Source organism: Dendroctonus ponderosae, unplaced genomic scaffold (assembly GCF_020466585.1).
Source record: "Dendroctonus ponderosae isolate FM_Combo_2020 unplaced genomic scaffold, Dpon_F_20191213v2 Dpon_F_20191213_3, whole genome shotgun sequence".
Lineage (NCBI taxonomy): Eukaryota > Metazoa > Arthropoda > Insecta > Coleoptera > Curculionidae > Dendroctonus > Dendroctonus ponderosae.
The window spans coordinates 2,606,893-2,615,033 of NW_026018508.1; the positions used below are offsets into that span (position 1 = coordinate 2,606,893).

The 8,141-nt window shown below is 31.2% G+C and overlaps 1 protein-coding gene across 4 annotated transcripts in view; it reads left to right on the plus strand.

Moving 5' to 3' along the window:
- LOC109534593 (neural-cadherin) overlaps nucleotides 1-8,141 on the plus strand; it is a gene marked incomplete at its 3' end in the record, with an annotated part of 562,228 nt that overhangs the window by 101,050 nt on the left and 453,037 nt on the right.

Consider the following 8,141-nt stretch of genomic DNA (forward strand, 5'->3'; position numbering starts at 1 on the left):
ACTATGTCTTTTTTTGTTATTTGCATTTCGAACAAGGAAAGTACTTTACGTGTTAGTCTGGCTATGTAAATAAAATTTTAATGAAATTATAATGCGCATAAATTTGATGCTTTCCGGAAATATTTCTAATGTTTTCTCCGAAATGAACCAGGTAAAAATTTCCGGTTTTTCTTTTGAACTCATTAAAACTGGGCATTCTTTGCTACATAACCCAGCTGTATGGCGGGTAGATTATAAAAATAAAATTTTAAAGCTTTTCTTAACTTAGAAACTTTTTTGCTTTAAGTTGCAACGTGGTTATAATTTATTTTAGTAACGAGCAATACAATAAATGTTCCCAATATTATCAAAAAATACTTTTATAAAGCTGTGGTATAAAGAAATATTCTTGGAATGGTTATTACATGAAATACTTTTTTATACAAATACACTTACTCATTATCTATAACATTTTTATTTCAAGTGTGCGGTAGTATATAGTAAGAATCTAGATATTATCAGTCTATAAACATCTCGATGTTGGTTTTGTAGGGTACATAAAAAAAATCCAATCAAAAAATATATTTTTAGATGCACTCCAGTTTAGATTATAATTAAATACCCCAAGTCAAGGGGTTATTTTATAAAATTTCTTGCTTTTTATATTTTTAAGATGTTCATCAAATGCTACAAATATGCTATAGTTACTTAGTTTACATACTCATATTTGGCTTGGGAAATTCAATCAACACTTTTTAAAAGCCTGATTTAAATAATAGCAATTTGAGTATGATAAATACTGCAAAATTACTTTACATTTATTAAAAATAAAACAAAAACTTAATAATAATAATAGAACTCTCTCCAAATGAAGGCTACACCAAAAAATAAAATATTATTAAATGTCAGCTGTTTTCGAGATGATTGATGATTTATCTCCTTTTTTTTGAAATTTTATCCAGATACAGGCCATTATGTGAGTTTGTATAAATGAACTATTAGGGTAATCAATTATGATGGACCTACAATTGTTATAACCAAACTTAAAAAGCGATTGTCACACGTGCAAAAACGACGAAAATGCTATGCGTTCTTCGGTGACATTGAACGATGAGGAATAGTTTTCTTGCGAAAAAGTTTTAGCGGAAACTTTAAAATTACAAAATTATTTCTTCATTTTTCAGCGGCTTTTCCTTGGTCTCAAGTTGTCTAAGCTAAAAGGTCGAGAACGAAATTTGATTGTTTCAGCTGGTCGAGCAAGCTAAGGAAGGGTAATTGGAGAATTAAATTAGGGGAGGGCGAACGAATTATTGATTCATATTGGATAGTTGAATAAGTGAGAGACTTGGCTTGAAAAGCTTTTTCTGCTGTTCCGTTTCTTTCGGGCTCTTCGTTATCGACTTTGCGTAACAGGAGAACTGCCTATTCAGGGCTGAGGTAAAAAGAATTAATTGCAATGAATGAGAAATGATGATGTGCAGAAAAATAACTGATAATTCAGCTTTAATATGTCCAGGTCATCTGCTTATTGTTTATCTAAGCTTTATAATAAAAAATAACGCCTTTTAGCAAGTTACCGATTGAATAAAATATGTCGCACATACCTACATCGTTCTTAAAAAATATTGTGATGGACTTCGGAAAATATAAATTTTTGCCTAACAAGACAGACAAAACACTCCTGTTTTCGTACCCCAACAGATACTTTACTAGAACACCTACAAACGCAACTGAACGAACGACTAAGACCTGTTTGTTTTGTAAGGCAAGAATTTTTTTTATCACTGATTAGTTTATACGAGTGTTAGGAATAGGAACTACTTTTAGAATATGCTAGGCTAAGGCACAAACGCGACTGAACTAAGACCTGTTTGTTTTGTAATCCAAGAATTTTTTTTTTATTATTGATTAGTTTATATGAGTGTTAGGAATATGATTTAATTTTAGAATAAGCTGGGCTAAGGCATAAACGCAAATGAACTGTTTGTTTTGTAAGCCAAGAACTTTTTTTTATCACTGACTAGTTTATGCGAGTGTTACGAATAGGAATTAATTTTAGAATAAGCTAGGCTAAGACGCATATGTACTACACAAGGGCAGAAAGACCGGTAAACATAAGTGAACAATCAGTAATCGATTTCTGAATAATGTAACTTTGAAACCAAGCAACAGTAATGAAAAATGGGATTCATACATATTGAGAAGCCTGATGATTGTAGTCAGTTCCTAAAGTTGGAAGGATGTCTTAAGAAACATTGGAACAAGCGTAATTTTCGCACTGCCATTATTACGGAAGAAACATAGATTTAATCTTTAGGATAATGTCACAAATACAATTGCTAAATATATAATCTTTATAAAACAGTTTTCTAAATTCAAGATAAAATTGCAATTCTGAATAAAAAGTCACATTAAAAATGTAAATACATACATAGGATGTCACAAGGGCTGTTTTAAACCTTGTGAAGACAACATATGTATAAAAAATCTTGACTTTACCATGTCGAATGTTTATGTTCAGCCAGTGTTTCTAAAGGAAAAATACATATTATAGTAAGACCAACGCGAATAATTCAATAAAATTATTTTGAAACCACAATATAAGATGATTTCAAGTGTTGGTGACTGGGTCAATAAGAAAATAAGGTGTTTATTACACACGCAACATTAGTTTGTGAGGCTATTATAAGAATGTTTTGTTTGATGATTTGGCTTCGCTTTGAGAATAAAGTTTCAGAACTGCAACAATTTCGTATACAAAATTGATGTGAAACTTCTTAATGTGCAATTGTATTCAATTAAAAATGGTTAGCTCCACTTAGGATAACAGAATCCAATAATCTCCTCATTAACTGCAGAACTGTTTAAAACATGTGTTTCCTGACTTACATTCAGAAATTGTCCTATTTGTTGATTTTTTAGTATTATACTCAGTAGCACTATCAATATCCAATAATTATTAAACCTTGATATCTCATCCATACAGAATTACAGTTGAGGTTCATCTACATCAATAATTCATGTTACTATAGAAAGATTGATAATTGGGAGTACAATTGTTAGTATAAATTGAAATACTTTCAAAAGAACCATTATTTTTCTATAGTTTTGAAAACTCTCGTCACTGCAAATCATATTGGATGAATTCATTTGATAGGAAGAATGACAATGAGGAAAGCGGACAAGAGGAGTTGAAAAAGCGAAATTTTCCAGTCAAACAAGATTCTCTTTGAATTTAAATCGAAATCCGCTCGGTAGCGAGATGGTCGTTTAATTTTTAATTCAAAAGAGGATTTGTATGCTTTAAGTGTTAACTGAACAAATAAGACTCCTAGTTTATTCGTAATTGCATGGCAAACGTTTATTTAAAGTGACGAAGAATTACTGTTTTGAATATTCAATGGCATCAGTTCAATACAGAAAAGAAAGTTAATACTTAATGTCGTATTTTATCCCCTGGAAAACATATAAAGTTTTTATGTAAGTACGTCCATTTAGCTTCTTGTAATAAATGTTTAGGCCCCTCCTCAAAAAGCTGGAAACCTCTATCGGTTGTGACTTTACTAGAAAGGGACTCAAGAAAGTAACGGAAGTGAATAAGTAAGACAATATATTAGATATGAATATTCAGGAGTTTGGGAAGGTGTGTAAACATTTAGACGGTGAAGTTAAAATATAACTGAATTACCCCAGCTGGTCATATTCTTGATCGATTTAAAAATAGTTTCTGGGTGGATTTAGAATTACTGCTGGGATAGTGCAAGTTCTTCTTAAGCAAAAATTTTAGACAACGAAAAATCTGATATTTTTTGTTGAGCTACATAATATTTATTAAAATATAACACTACTAGCCGATACCCCAGTCCAAAACATTTCTTTAATACTAACTATATTGAATAAAAGCAAATTTACTACCACTTATTTTGTGATTTTGTCTGAAATATGGTATATTGCAACAATGTCTCCGATATTAAAAATATATGGATGGAACATGAAAGAACAAACTGTGCCATAAATTATTCTGTTATCGGTTTGGGGCAGACTTAGTGAATTTGTATCGAAGCTCTCTCAAAAGGTTTGCGAAATCGAACGAATCAAACAACTGAGAACTGAAACTGAGTTCGGTGTACCAAGCAACGAAAATTTGTCTCTAAACATCGAACAAAAATGAATCACTACGAATAAATTAAAAAAAAAAATGTTTTCTCTTGGATACTTCACAAATTTCATTTGCTGTGCTCAAACATGTTTGTTTTAATGCTGTGAGAACGTACTATTATTACCATTATTTAGTAAAATTATGTGATTATGAAGTTCTAACTTATTACGAAAAGGAGTGATGCAGATTATTTGTCTGACAAAATATCCCAAATTTCCATCTGCAAGCCAGGAAACTACCGTGCAATGTCATTATTGAAACCTCTAAATCTGTTGTTGGAAAGCGGGCTAAAACTGGTGCTAGACGTAATATCATAATTGATACATTCATTAATCTCCGACAGCAAGCCTTTAGGCAAAATCCGGCGATAGAAGGTTTATTCGGCCATTTTGGTCATTTTGAGGCTCCGAAAATTGTGTAGGGTTACTGTTTGATGAATTGATTTTAGTATTAACTAGATCAGTTTGAACAAGAAGCGTTTTGACGGACATGCTTTGAAAGTTTTACTAATGACGGTTTGGTCATTACCCAGAAGGTTGATCAGTACAAGAAGTATTTGTAAGCGTAAACTGACTGTTAATTTCTCAACAGGGAAATCATCATCTGTCAAAAATTCTTTCATTCGTTTTTTCAAGCGGATTGAAGCCCGGGGCGGCATTTTTTAAATGAAAACCATGCGCTTTCGTAGCCAAATTATTATTTGGAAAAAGTTGCAATGCAACTTTTTATGCCGTGTATAACTTTTTGTTCTTTTTTAATGCATTTGATTATGTTTCAAACAATTTGATTGTTTAATCTCGATATGACCAGATATGGTATAATAAATGTTTATTATAATAATTAATATTATCACATTTAGGAATATTTTCCAGGTTTTGAAGCTGTGGTCTATGGGAATTTCTTCCTAGGAAGAAATTCCCATAGACCACGGCTTCAAAGCCCGGAAAACATTCCCAAATGTGATTTAACCCGCCGTGAAAGCCTTCATGGTCTTTTGCCAATTAGCACCTCTCCAAGAATTTATAAACTAACAATATAAATGCACATCGTCCAAAAACCTATTAATAAAAAATTAATGTTTGATATATACAATACATATTTAATGTGCAATATGGGTTGAGGTGTGAGCATCTATATACCGACCACTTGATGGGGTAATAAAGTTCACATACATATGGCATGTTGTAAGTGAAACCTTCTTTTAATGTTTTTATCAGTACCCCGTACTGATGTAATACCACATTTAATTTAATTAGATGTTAATACTAATTTGCTAATTAATTAGTGTGAAAGTTTAGTTGAGTATTGGTTTTTATCATTATTTGACTGGAAAAAGAATTATTTTCATTAGAGAAATTAATTTAGTAAATTATTTTTCTATTAGCAGGTTTGAGGGCATGTTTAAAATTGTATTTTCGATGCAAAAATAGCAACAACCAAATATTTTTGGAGCCCGCAAATTGAGAAATGGGAACTAATGAAACCCGCATTAACCCTGCTGACGAGTTCTTTGTTTTCGATTTAACGTCATTACATATACGCAATTCCCTACGTTCATTAATAAATTTATTTTTTTGGGTATGGAAAATTAGACGTTGGAATTTATAACCGCATGGCAATTGGATAATAATAAATATAAGTAATAAAATACAGTAAATAAGGTTAAAAAATGTTCAATAATTTAATAAGCTAGTTTTTCGGATGCACCGGGCTTCCGCCATAAAAATGTACTAACGTCTGTCATATATTAAGATGCGTGATATTGAAAAGAATTTAAAACAGAATAAACACTAGATAAAGATGACTTAACTCTAGTGTCCAGGTTTCTTATGTGAATATAAGTACAACATTAAAAATTGCAGAAATGCTAATGTTAATAGCCGACAAAAACCTAACAATTACTTATGCGGACAACAACGGACCGACTTAAAATTATATGAATCTCGAAAAATTTATTGACACTTTTAATGTTTATTTAATAACGTAACTTAACTTCTAAAACATTTCAACATCATCACATTTAAACTTTTGATCTATTTACACTGACTAAGGGTACAGAAGGGTTACAAAATTGCGCTTTAACTTTTGAAAATTTATGCAGCAGGCAACATAAACTGATTCATTTTTGGCAAATATGTCAATTATGTGCATTACTTGAATTCGGTAATTCAATAAATAAACTGCATTAACTGGGGTATCATTCAACTTATATTCGTATATACGTTATAGATCTGCTTTCTATATGAATTACTCTTTCACTTTATTTGCTGATTACTTAATGCAATTTTTGTCCATCTAAATGGACACAATTGTTCATTCTATATCAACTTGTCATGCACATTCTCCCATTATCGCCTGAGCTAAGCTCATATAATCCTGTCCCCCATAAAAATGCAGGAGCGTGCTGCATGTAAAGTCTCCGGATATAAACTTTCGAGTATTCCAAATGAAAGCACAAGGGTGTGGCCGAGAACTTTAATCTCGCAACAAATAAAAGAAAATCGTCTCTCGCTTGAAGGAGAACCCCTCCGAGTTGCTGAAAAACTTATAAACCTAGGAAAACAGCCGAAATTAACTTCTAAAGTTTTCAGACAATATTTACGTGAAGGAACTTGGCAAGTAGGCATATTCATATGTTTACTTTGTATCAACTAGGGGGGAAAATCGTCCATTTGGAAAAGTTTGTAAATTTATTGGATTTTGATTACTGCGCTTTTGCTTTCGAGTTCAGGTTTTGTGTAATTCAGTCTAGGAAAGCATAAAAACCTGACGAAGTTTTGCCAGTAAGCTAAGCAAATCTCAAATTGATGAGAACATGTCTACAAATTTGTTGTTTCACATACTGACGAATAGTGAACGCCTAACCATTGCACGTAAACTGTAAAAATAAAATAACATTTTATAGCGACTTTATTGAAATGGTTTCATCTTCCAATATCATTATAGCAATTTATTTAAATTAAGTAGATCAGCATTATCAACTTTAATTGGTTTTCCTGTTATTTATTGAAGTCCACATTATTGCAGTTACCTCTAATTTCTAGCAAAAAACAACAGACCATTGCTTGGATCTTCTGTGAAAACGTGTCTCGAATCGAATAAAAAAGGTTTTAAAAAATTATTACTTTTGTAAATGGGAAAATTGTATTTGCAATTTTACCAACTAATTTGTATTGAGATCGAAAATTCTCTCAAACTAATTCATTAATTTACATTGACTATAGGTAATCAGGGAACCATTAATAATGTTATTTCCATGCCTGCACTATTAACTATCCAAATCAATAAAACAGATCATATATATTTGTTTCTTTTAATGAAAATGTTGAAGTTAAATTTGGATTATAATAATCTTCAATTAATTCGTGTTAATACAGATTATGTGTTGTTCATTATTACTTGCGTATACAGTATACGGTATTATTATATCGGTTTAATGCACATGAAAATATTATTTCTTTTCTATCAGATTTACTAACTGAATGTAGAACAATTAGGTAGTTTAGCATCTTGTTTAAATGCGAACTTAATATATTTATCTATGTTTTGAGTTAACAGTTCCATAATGCCACCGCGTAGTTCTACTAGCATATCCCTTTGTTTTACATTTTTCTGGTAAATCATTATTCACTTCTAAATACCGAGTTGTTATCTGAAAAAATCTTTTGTATAAGCAATTATTATGTGCACGCACCCTTCACATTTAACATAGGAATTCTCTATAGAGTATAGAAGCATAAAACAAAGACTTCTTTTGATTTGTGTGGTTTCGAGTATTATTATATCGTATGGTTATTCAGCGAATGTGTATAAAGGAAGCAAAATACATTATCGGTACGATGGATTCAGATGGCATTAATCTGAAAGCTTTTTGTAATACGATACATTAATTGATGGGCTCAGATTTAGTGGCTTCATCCTATCAGTGCCTAATTATGCATTCTATGTAGAAGCAGAACCATTCAAAGTTTCTGCTAACAAGCTGTCAAATATCTGTTCTATA